The sequence below is a fragment of the Habropoda laboriosa genome, unplaced genomic scaffold (genome assembly GCF_001263275.1).
Source record: "Habropoda laboriosa isolate 0110345459 unplaced genomic scaffold, ASM126327v1 scaffold713, whole genome shotgun sequence".
NCBI lineage: Eukaryota > Metazoa > Arthropoda > Insecta > Hymenoptera > Apidae > Habropoda > Habropoda laboriosa.
Window position 1 is genome coordinate 73,925 of NW_017100832.1, and position 11,634 is coordinate 85,558.

Below are 11,634 nucleotides of genomic sequence, written 5' to 3' on the forward strand. Positions count from 1 at the left end.
CTTTGGAATATTAGAGCTTTGAAATATTAGAATTGTGGAATGTCAAAATTCTAAAATTTCAAATTTCTATTCCACTGACTATCCTACAGAGTAAAAAGGTAAAGGAAGAGGGTGGAGATTTTCTGCACCCCCATTTTTTTTCGCACGGCTACTGGAAACAGCTGGATGTCATAAGGCTGCGGTCAAACAATACGCGTAGCGTTAAGATGCGTATCAAGTGACGCCTAGCTTGCCCTTTGGCGATTTTTTTAGGTCAGTTTTCACCTAATTTATGTCTTCTAGGATTTCCGGGCGAATTCCCACCATTAGGAAGCAAAGACATGTGGTGTGACCATTGCAAAGTCCTTTCCCGAAAATATGTATCCTTTACAAACTACTCTAATCCCTAAAAATTACTTCTTCCACACAAACATAATACTAAACATACTAAAAAAATACTTTGAGCAAAAAAATGAAAATTTTCATAATCTCATTTGAGAATGAAAACATGAATTCATAAAGTGGTACAAAAATAAACATTAAAAATATGATACTTCCCTGAAATAGTAGTAAAATTAATAAAAATAATAATTATACAATGCAATAATTCTGCAATAACATAACAATTAGCTTGAACTGCACCAAGCATCCACCAAAAAGGATATAAAAATAAAACTTTCAAAAAACAAATAGCATCTACTGCACTTAACCAAAATTTCCATTCTCACAATTTCATAATTTATCACAGCACAGCTTGAAACAAGTAAAAAAGGAACGCAAGCTACATTCACAAGTTAACAACCCTGCTGAGTGACGTCAAATATCTACAACGTTGAAAATGAGAAGACAATAATATCAGTGCATAAATCAAACGTGTTTGCAATCCTAGTGTAGAAACTTTCGTTAGACACTGTACTTATAACAACGAAAAAGAAAGAAAAAAGTAGAGATAGCAGATCTTGTTACAGGACAATGTACGATTTAATCGAGAATATCTATAACTAGGTAGCAAGAATGGCGAGGTGTAAGAGGATTGACACAGAGCAGAAGGAACGCGTGCAAGGTTCATGTGACCGAGTGGAATTGTTTTCTTTTCGATTCGTCGTGGACGTAATCGATTCGACGCGGCTGGTCGCGGATTTCATGCCGGATTACGGGACAATCGGTGGACGAGCGAATGATTGCTAGGAGCAAATCGGTAAGATCGATCGAAAGAAACTTGCGGGAATGGTATGAGGAAGTAACACTTCTTCCATCCATCATGGATATTACACATTGTGGTTAACAGCGTATTTTGTCCAGTAATTTGACAAATTGAAAGAAATCACGGATGATGTATCGCGCAATCGGTCGAATTAATTACCTTAATTACTGTTGCTGTAATATTTGTAATAGTTTGTGTTTAAACTGAATAATATTAAATGTAAATTTGTTAAATTTTAATATTTTCATAATATTCCAATTGCACCTTTGTAATATTTCAAAATTAAAATATTTTAGAATATTCAAATTGTATCTTTAAACGTTTAAATATTTTTATAAAATTTAAATTGTACGTTAATAAATGCAGAGTTTGCATGATTAAATCTCCAAGCTGAATCACTTTAACTGAATCAAATCAACTTAATTGGATTTAACCAAATTAATTAAACGAAATCAGATAAAGCTACTCTTCAAGTTACATTTGAATTAATTTATGTTAATCTGAATGAAAGTTATCGCCAACCATTGAACAAATTGAAGATTCTGGCACAAAACCTGATCTTCACCTTTTTTTAAATTCTACCATTAGTATAGTTACTACAAAAAAATTTCAAATGAAAGTGCTTCAGTTTGGATGACTCAGAACTATAACAAATTGAAAATGAAATGAATTTTCATTTTCTAAAAAAATCCTCCTTTTCAAAGATAATCAATTTTCGCGCCAAAGTCTTCGATTCGAGTCCCCCAAAACTCACCCCTCCAACGAAAGCAAAAATAAACGAAACCCTTTCGTTCCAAGTGTTCCAACTCGAACCGTTCTAAAATGCAATACCAATTTGAAAATCTTTATAGCGTGGCCGTAAAGTCGTCGTTTCCCCTCTTTCGATTCCAAGGAAACCACTGTCACGCTCGAGGAATTTACTTTACGATCGACCGAGGGGAGGGAGGAAAAAGGATTTTCTAATGCCAGAGGCTGATAGAGGCATTAATTCCACGGCACGAAACGTTTTAGAACGCCGCTTGTTTGCCTCGTATTTCATCGAAACTCGTGACATTAGCGCGTGGAAATAGGGTGGCGCTAAGTCCAACACCTTTTCCCCCCGGTTAGGCTCGAGCTGTTCAAATGGCAGCTTTATAAGCTTCCATTCTTCGACTGTAACTCGATGATTTGTTGCCGAACTGGTCTCTGCCAGCATGAACTTTAAACGCCATTATTAATCCCTTTTTTTTTTTTTTTTTCATGTTTTTTGTACTTTGGAAGAATGTCGTCGTGGAGAGAAAATTTGGTGAACAGTTTTCGGGACGAATTTTAATGCAGCGGAAAATTTCATTGGAGGTATAGTGATTAGTTGGCTGTTTTTATCTCGAGATTGATTAATTTTGGTTTACGGAATTGTGGTGAAAATTTTTGGAAACGAATTTTTTCATATAATTAAATTTGATCACTAGATAGAGGTCAGTTGGCTGTTTTACTTTGAGATTGATTTATTTTGGGATTATCGAAGGATTATAGAAGTGTAGGGATGAAGGAAATTTTTGTGAAAATTTTGGGAAACGAATTTTCATCTAATAAAGAAGACAAATTAAATTTGATCACTGTATAGAGGTCAGTTGGCAAGTTTTATCTTGAGATTAATTAGTTTTGGGATTATCGAAGTGTTATAATGAAGGAAATTTTTGTGAAAATTTTGAGAAACGAATTTTCATCTAATAGAGAAGAAAAATTAAATTTGATCAGTATATAGAGGTCAGTTGGCTGTTTTACTTTGAGATTGATTTATTTTGGGATTATCGAAGGATTGTAGAAGCGTAGGGATGAAGGAAATTTTTATGAAAATTTTTGGAAACGAATTTTCATAAAATGAAGAAGAAAAATTAAATTTGATCAGTATATAGAGGTCAGTTGGCTGTTTTACTTTGAACCAACCGGGTCAAAATGACCTATTAGCGACTTTCCAAAAGTGAATTTCTATGTAACTAAAATTAGAACGAACAATTCGATTAGATCGGTACAAACAGAAGCATACATGCAGAAAATAAAGTCGAAAAGTTACAAATGGTAATACTTGCTGTGTATCGAACATTCACTGCTTTTGGAAAGTTGCTAATGGGTCATTTTCACCCGGCCGGTAGTACCAGTGTTAATTCATCTACGAATACACATGAAAGATTCCACGAAAAACAAACCAACAATCAATTCCCCCATGAAATGAAAAAGAAAATCCCACAAGTTTCCCTCACCGATCGAAACACCAACCAACAAATTAACCACCATTCCCAATGGTAATTCCATTCGTCCACTTTTCCCGTATAATCAACAAGATGAATATCACGCGGTATAAATGAAAATTTAGATTAATGAACAAGTCTTTCAACCACCGTACCTCGTCGATTCACGGTTTCATTTCCAAGAGGATCGTGAAATATTAGCAACAATAAAAGTATACACACACCTACATAACCGGTGCGTTAGTTCGTTCGATACACGTTAAATAAATTCACCTGGTATTAATATATTTCGTATACACACCTACACCTACGTTCCTTCCCACCGTGCTTCGGATTAGACGTGGTAAAAATAAATCAATGAATCATCTCGTAGAAGAGAATCACGAGGATCTCTTAACGGGATTAACCAGCGGACAGATGAATTGCGAGCAGCTATGCTCGAGCGAGTGCCGTGCCACGAGTTAATTAACCATTTTTCTACATTGTTACCCGAAGAGAAACTGGTTCTCTCCAAGTGCGCGCGGCTGAAGAGCACCGGGAGAAAGCCGGTAGTATGTAGGAGTTGAAATTGCAGAGGATCGAACGTTCTGCACGGTGTTTTTGCCGGAGGTTTAATAGTTCGCTGCAAGTTTTTTCCGTCTCGGATAAACAAGGTTTTGTGAAAACGAAGGAAATATTTAGAGGTGTATGAGTAGATAAAAAATAGAGGGGGGTAGGTTGTTTTAGATCGATAACGGGATTTAATGGCTGCGCGAGGAGATTAAGGGAACAGTGGTTAGCTTTTTTCCGCGTGGTTTTGAACATTTTAACAGGGGAATAATTTGAGATTTGATGTTCGTTGAAGTTTGCGTGACTTAGGAGCCGGGGGTGAGAAAGAATTGCTCAAAAAATTAGGGAGAAGAAGTTGCCTTGTTGCTTAGGTTGAAGATAATGATCGAAGGATTTTGAAATTTTTGAGAAATTGGCGTGACTGAAAAATCCTTTTTTTTTTCTGGTTACTGATAACTAGACTGCGGATTTTGATGCATTTATGGAAAATTTGAAAGCACAAAACTACACAGACCCAAAATATAGTATTCGTTATAATCTTTAGGGTATAAAACAATTGTTTATCTAGCTTCTATTTTTCTGATTATATTCTACAGTCTACTGATAACCAATGTCGCTGACGGAACAATTTTTTGGTTACTTTTCAACATTATCAATAGTGCAATCTTTGTTTTTTCAGTATTGACTCCGAATAACTTCAAATAGTCCAACTCTTCGAATAATTCGGATTGTGCCGAATATTTCGTACAATTCGAATACAGTAAATTCTCTACAAGTGTTAGTCAGTTTGGATTCTACAAGTGTCAGTCAGTTTCGATTCTACAAGTGTCAGTCAGTTTAGATTCTACAAGTGTCAGTCAGTTTGGATTCTACAAGTGTCAGTCAGTTTAGATTCTACAAGTGTCAGTCAGTTTGGATTCTACAAGTGTCAGTCAGTTTGTTTATCGTCGATAAAAAAGCCTAACATTTCCGGTGATTACAGTAAATTCTCTACAAGTGTCAGTCAGTTTGGATTCTACAAGTGTCAGTATAGATGGTCCTACGCCTAGACTGCGTCACTGCTATGCCTATGTTATCTCGCTCGCTGTCAGTCAAGCGTGTAACGCTACACCACTCGGTTTCTTTTACGAGATTTCACGGCTCGACAAATCATAATAGAAAAATATAATTTCTTTAATTTTACTTTTTTTCATCTGAAACTTTTTTTAACATGTTGGTGAGAGTTTTCTGATGAAAATGATATCAAACACGATATAATTTGAACAACATTTACTTATTAACACGTTCACTGTCTGGCGTGACAAATAAAATTGCGTAAAATTAAAAAAGTTGGTATTTAAATCGCTTGGTTGCCTCGACTCATCCTTATCTTTTATTCGCTGTCCTTGTCTACGTTCGGCAAACTGCAAAGGCGGGCGCGAGGCTCGAAAACGTAGTCCCTGACTCTTCAAGTGTCAGCTTTAGACTCCTTGCGGACTGACACTTGTGGAGAATTTACTGTACATAACTTTGAGAAATCAGTGCTACAAGTCCTTTTCCTAGAAAATTATCTATTCGAATATTCCAAGTGTACGAGTAATCGAATACATATCCGAAATCTACGAATTATTCAAACACTTCGAACATTCGAAATCTACGAAGTACCGTATTTTTCGGACCATAGGACGCACCTTTTTACATAGAAAAATCGACTTAAAATTGGAGCGCGTCTTATGGTCCGAAGGTACCATTAAAATACGAATCTTTATACTGTATCGAAGCTATTAGAGAAGTTCGAACGGTGACATTAACCAGATGAGTGATAGTACCGAGAGTGGAGATGAACTGAATATTGCTAGTACGAATTATTTTAGCAATAAATAAATTAAGTAAGAATTTGAAAATATCTTGATATACCTAATAAAATATTCTTTTCTAAAAATCGTCCCATAAATTTGGGGTGCGTCTTATGGTCCGAAAAATAGGGTATTCGTCACAACTGGAAATTCAAACACTTGGAATATTCCAAATCCACGAATTATTCGCCATAATCCGAAATTCAAATCCTTCGAATATCCAAAACCTAGCAAATATTCGTCAGAATCCGAAATTCAAACACTCCAAGTACCCAAATGTTCCCAACACCCCCACCTAAAACCAATTCCATCGCAAACTAGCCAAACGAAACAAGAAAACACTCCGCCAACCCTAACATTCTCCTCAAACCATCCCCCTCAACCTCCGAACACCGAAAACATGGTACGTTTCGTGTCCGAAACGTGCGTAGAGAGCTGGAAAGAATGAAAGAAACCGGGGGTTGGTTTTGCTCGTCGAACGGAACGAGAATTATCTGGCACGGTGAATCGAAGTAGTCGCGACTGCTCGATTATTCCCGTTATTACGCGTAGCCAGTAAACCTTGTGCCTGCAGCGAATCGGTGGAAGGGCCGCTGTTTTCGAACGATCACCAACCGATAGACATGACCGTAGATTGAATAACCACTGTGTTTTCCCCCTTTGAGAACCAGCAATCCGGATTCTTCGGTAATTTATGTGATCCGGATAATCGCGACTCCTGGCTGACTGGCTGCCCAGCTTCCTATCGACAGACGGAGAGGAAGGCTTGTTTCCAGATTCGAGACGCTTCCGCGGGAACTCGGGAGCCTCCGGGTGTCGCTAGAGGAGCCTTCGGTGGCTAGTACAGTGGTTTCTGAGCTTCTCCAGGTTCCGATTATCTTTCGATACAACAGGTGCGTAATCAGGTATAGTTTGGTACTCGGGTTACGTTGGGATAAAATAGGTTTATTTGAAGAGTTTGTTGAATAATGCAATTTAGGGATTTAATAAAAATCGATTCTTTTTTTTAAGTGTACGTGACCTTTGACCTTTCGTGCTGGAAACTGATTTCTCGTCCCTTGCGACTTTCCCAAATTGCAATTTTAAAAAAATTTTTTGTACACGTTATTTAACACACTAATCCTATCTTCTCAAAATGTAATTGGTTTTGTGTAATTAGGTATACTTTGGTACTCAGGTTAAAATAATTTTATTCGAAGAAATAGAGGCATGGTGCAATTTATTAATTTATTAAAAATTGATATTTTTGTAAGTGTATGTGACCTTTAACCTTCACAATTTTCTTCGCGACTTCCCCAAATTGCAATTTTTCCAAATTTCTTGTACACGTCATCTACACAATAAACTAATTCTAACTTCTCTAAAATCCCAAGTCGTTTGGTCCAATTTTGAAAAGCTAAATAGCAGCTGTACCACCAATAATTTTAGTTACTATTCCATAACTGAATCGTGTATAAGAAATACCAATTTTCGAATCAATTCGATCACAATAATCGAATCTACTTGCAAGTACCCTTTTCATTTCTTCAAGCACTCACAAAACATCCGAATCCATCTCGTTCAGAGTACTATTTTCATTTTCCAAAAAAACCTGAAGAAAATTCGAACCCAATCGAAGTCAAACCTCGAATCTATCCATCCCTATCCAACCACAACCGAAGCACATAAACGCTGGAGAAAACCGCGAACCCCCTCAGGGGTTAAATATCTCCCGATCAAAACATTCCCATTTCCCATTAGCGACGCGATAAATTCCACGGAGCTTCCAGCTGTGGCGCGAAAACTCGCGTGCACGTGCGCGCGCGAGCACGTACCATTAAACCAGAAGAAGAAGAAGAAGAAGAAGAAGAAGCAACCGGCAAGCAACACACTACATCCCACGAGATAGAAGAAGACACACTGTACCGCAGCTCTAGCAAAGAAGCGTAAGAGAAAGAAGAAACGATCGTGGAGCGATCCACGAAACACGGGAAGACAGGCACAGAGGAGCAAGTAGAAAATATAGTGGGGCTGTGAGAAGTAGAGTTTAGCTTGGTGCAGGCTAGAGTCACAGAGAGAAGAGAGACACAGAGTGGGGAGAGAGGAACTACGAGAGCGGCAAACGGGGGTTGGCGGAGGGAGGCCGTGGACGAGCGGTTATTTCAAGCGACGACTCTTCTGGCACTTCGCCCCGAGCTTTCCTCGAGCGCATCCTCTCGCCTCGGACCGCGTTACTCGTGTCAGTGTCGCCGCGACGCCAGCCACAGTCACTTGCTCACGGTATACCACACACCTTCGCATCGTCTACGCCTGGATTAAAAATTTCCAAAATACTCCATCAAACGCGAAAAACACGAAAAAAAATCCGAACCGAGAAAAATTAGAAATAAAAAAAAAATAATAAACAATAAAAATTTCGTCAACAATTACAACAGTGTGTTCCGTTCAATTCGCTAACTCGAGTGTAAAAAATCGAATTTCGCCTGGTTACCAGTGACTAATAGGTCGAGTCCACCGGAAGTGTACTGTTCGCATAGTCAGTGTGAAATTCTGCAGGGGTGGAACAGGTGTGACGTCAGACCAGGTGTGTTTCTCCCTTCGGTCGGAGAGAGGAAGGATTTATAAAAATTGACAGAGAAAATTGGTGTGACAGAAGAAGAAAAAACAAGTGTGCTATTGGATAGGAGGAAGATAGTTTCGTTCGGAGGATTTTCCATCCCGGAGGATGGAAGCTGTGAGGAAAGAAGAGCAGGAGGAGGATTTATAACCCGGCTCGCCTGAAATAACAGGAGGAATGCGCGCGTGGTGAATCAGCTTCCTCCGCCGAGAGTGCGAATTTCCTGACAGCGGCCACGCGATCCTGGATCGACACCCGACCGACTAGGCGTGTGCAGGAGGATCCTCTGGATCAGTTTGCAACGAGTGGACCCGGTGCCTTGAGAAAAGCCAGAGACGCCAGAAGCCCCTCTTTCTTTTTCGACGGAGAGACGTTACCTCGCCCGCGGTTCGTCGGAGAACGCGAGGTTTTTCTTGGAAAGGAGTACGCGACTGGTGAGTACGCGAATTTTCACCAGGCTTACTAGCGCGGTCGGAGAGGATGCTTTCGAGGAACAACGGGGGAAATTTGGGGGTTTCGTGGGAGTCTGTTTGGCAATGTAGCATTGTGAAATTGCGAGGATTTTTTTGAGGAAGGGAGAAAGTTGATTTTTGTGGTGTTTGTAACCCTTTCGAGGGTGAAAATAGGGGATATGTTGGGAGGTAGTGATTAGTTGTAGGACACTGTTTCGATTCTTTTAGGAAATTGAATCGTATTGAAATTAGACGATTTTTTGAGGAGGGGAGAAGGTTGCTCTCGTGGTGTTTTACCCTTTTGAGGATGAAAGTAGGTGATACGTTGAGAGGTACTGATTAGTTGTATGACACTGTTTCGATTTTTTTAGGAAATTGAATTATGTTGAAATTTGACGATTCTTTGAGGAGGGGAGAAAGTTACTTGCACGACACTATTTCAATTCTTTTAGGAAATTGAATCGTATTGAAATTAGACGATTTTTTGAGGAGGGGAGAAGGTTACTTGCACGACACTATTTCAATTCTTTTAGGAAACTGAATCATACTGTAATTAGACGATTTTTGTAATTAGACGATGAGGAGGGGAGAAGGTTACTTGCACGACACTATTTCAATTCTTTTAGGAAATTGAATCGTATTGAAATTAGATGACTTTTTGAGGAGGGGAGAAGGTTACTTGCACGACACTATTTCAATTCTTTTAGGAAACTGAATCATACTGTAATTAGACAATGAGGAGGGGAGAAGGTTACTTGCACGACACTATTTCAATTCTTTTAGAAAATTGAATCATACTGAAATTAAACGACTTTTTGAGGAGGGGAGAAGGTTACTTGCAGGACACTATTTCAATTCTTTTAGGAAACTGAATCATACTGTAATTAGACGATTTTTTGAGGAGGGAAGAAAGTTACTTGCACGACACTATTTCAATTCTTTTAGGAAATTAAGTTATGTTGAAATTAGACGATTTTTTGAGGAGGAAAGAAAACTGTTTTTGTAGTATTTAACCCTTTTGCTGATGAAAATACGTGCCATTAACGATTATGATTACTTGTTCAATTCTTTTAGGAAATTAAATCATATTGAAATGAGACAATTTTTTGAAGAGAAAAGAAAGTTACTCTTGTGGTGTTTTTAACCCTTTTGAGATTGAAAATATGTGACATGGTGAAATACTGATTACTTGTACAATACCTGATTAGGTCACTATTTCAATTCTCTTACGAAACTAAATCATATCGAAATTATTTTTTCATGTGTGAGTTTACGGTCACTGTTTTAACTTCTTAAAAACAATGTTTCATAGTATCCCTATACTATAGTGTTCATAGTGTTTTGTGAGCGCGTATATAAGTCCATCGTTCTCGAAGAATTAACCCTTTCACGAAGGGATGAAAATTTTATCTTTCATCAACTATTAAATTCTAATCAGTGTCTCATAGTGTCTCTACACTATAGCGTTCATAGTGTATTATCAACGCACACCTATCGTCCTCAAAGGATTAACCCTATCACAAGGGAAAGAAAATTTCTCTCTTCTTTAACTACTAAATTCTGCTCGATTTTTGTGTCTGGTCGCAAAAGAGTCAATGCAAAATTTTCACTAAATTTACAAAGAATTGTAAAGCTTCCACAGCCATGATTGCTCAAATTCTACATAATTAATTAAACTTTCCAAGCTCAAAATGTGTCCAATTAATTTTAAGTTCGACCGTTCAAAAAACACACTGTTTCTTAAATTTTTATTTAAGAAATATGCTTTTTCAACTAAGTAGACACTCTTACGTCTCTTTCAATTAGACTAGCACAGAAGTTCTGCCAGGCTTGACTACAATAGCTTTGTCTCCGTAAACGAATTAGGTGCAACAACTTCCGATAACCCACTTCAATAACAAATCAATAAATACCAGATCCCCCATCATTTTCTCTCATAAATCCTAACGAGAAGATGTTCCTCAATTAGGTCAATGTATGGAATACAGATGACACATCCACGACGAATAAACAATATTCTACATTCATCTCAGAAAAATCGCGGTATCGCAATTTTGCAATTGAAACGATAATAAGTTACCGTCTAATCAACCGTTCTCTTGCATCTTTGTTAAATTTTTTGCTACTCGTACTAAAATCGTACGATAGTTCAGGCGAAAAAATTGTGATTCTGAGGAAAATCAGCGTGAAAACATCGTGGAGAAAGTGTGTTTGTTGATAACTGACGATCAGAGATACGTAAATGGGAAATGAGTCTTTCGTTTGGATTAAGCGTATCATTTTGTAGCAGAGTTTTCGAAGCGAATAGGGTGCTGATGCATTGTTTGGTCTGGATCGTGATTATGATGAGCCTCGTGGGTGGAGAGGTCGCCGGTTTTATGAGGTTTGTCGCGGAGACTTGGGACTGGATCTCGTTCCACGGGAATTCATGGTTGATGGATCGTTTTTGTGAAGATTTTCAACGAGGCTTCTGACGTTAGGAGAAGGCTTCTGGTGGTTGGAATTCTGAAGAGACGCTGGAATTTCTGGGATCTTGGAGATACGTTGATATTTGCAATTTTTTCTGGTTTTGTGGTTAGAATGTTGATTTTTATTTTGGGAAAATTTTAATCGTTGAAGGTTTAAGGTTCGAGGGAAGAAGGAAATTTATAGTGATTCAGGGAAAAATGTTGAATTTCAATTTTGTGAAAATTCCAACTCCAAATATCCAAAGATTCCAAACGAAATGAAAGAAAATTCAAATATCCAGTGTCTTTTGTAAACAAATATTTTTAATAAAGACAGAATGTTC

At 38.0% G+C, this 11,634-nt stretch overlaps 1 protein-coding gene across 1 annotated transcript in view; it reads left to right on the plus strand.

The window, feature by feature from the left end:
• The first annotated feature begins 8,770 nt into the window (after positions 1-8,770).
• LOC108577267 (fibroblast growth factor receptor homolog 1-like) overlaps positions 8,771-11,634 on the plus strand; it is a 141,611-nt gene continuing 138,747 nt past the window's right edge. The window contains exon 1 of the mRNA XM_017940401.1: positions 8,771-8,825. The gene's annotated coding sequence lies outside the window, so the exon portion shown is untranslated. The remainder of the gene's footprint in view (positions 8,826-11,634) is intronic.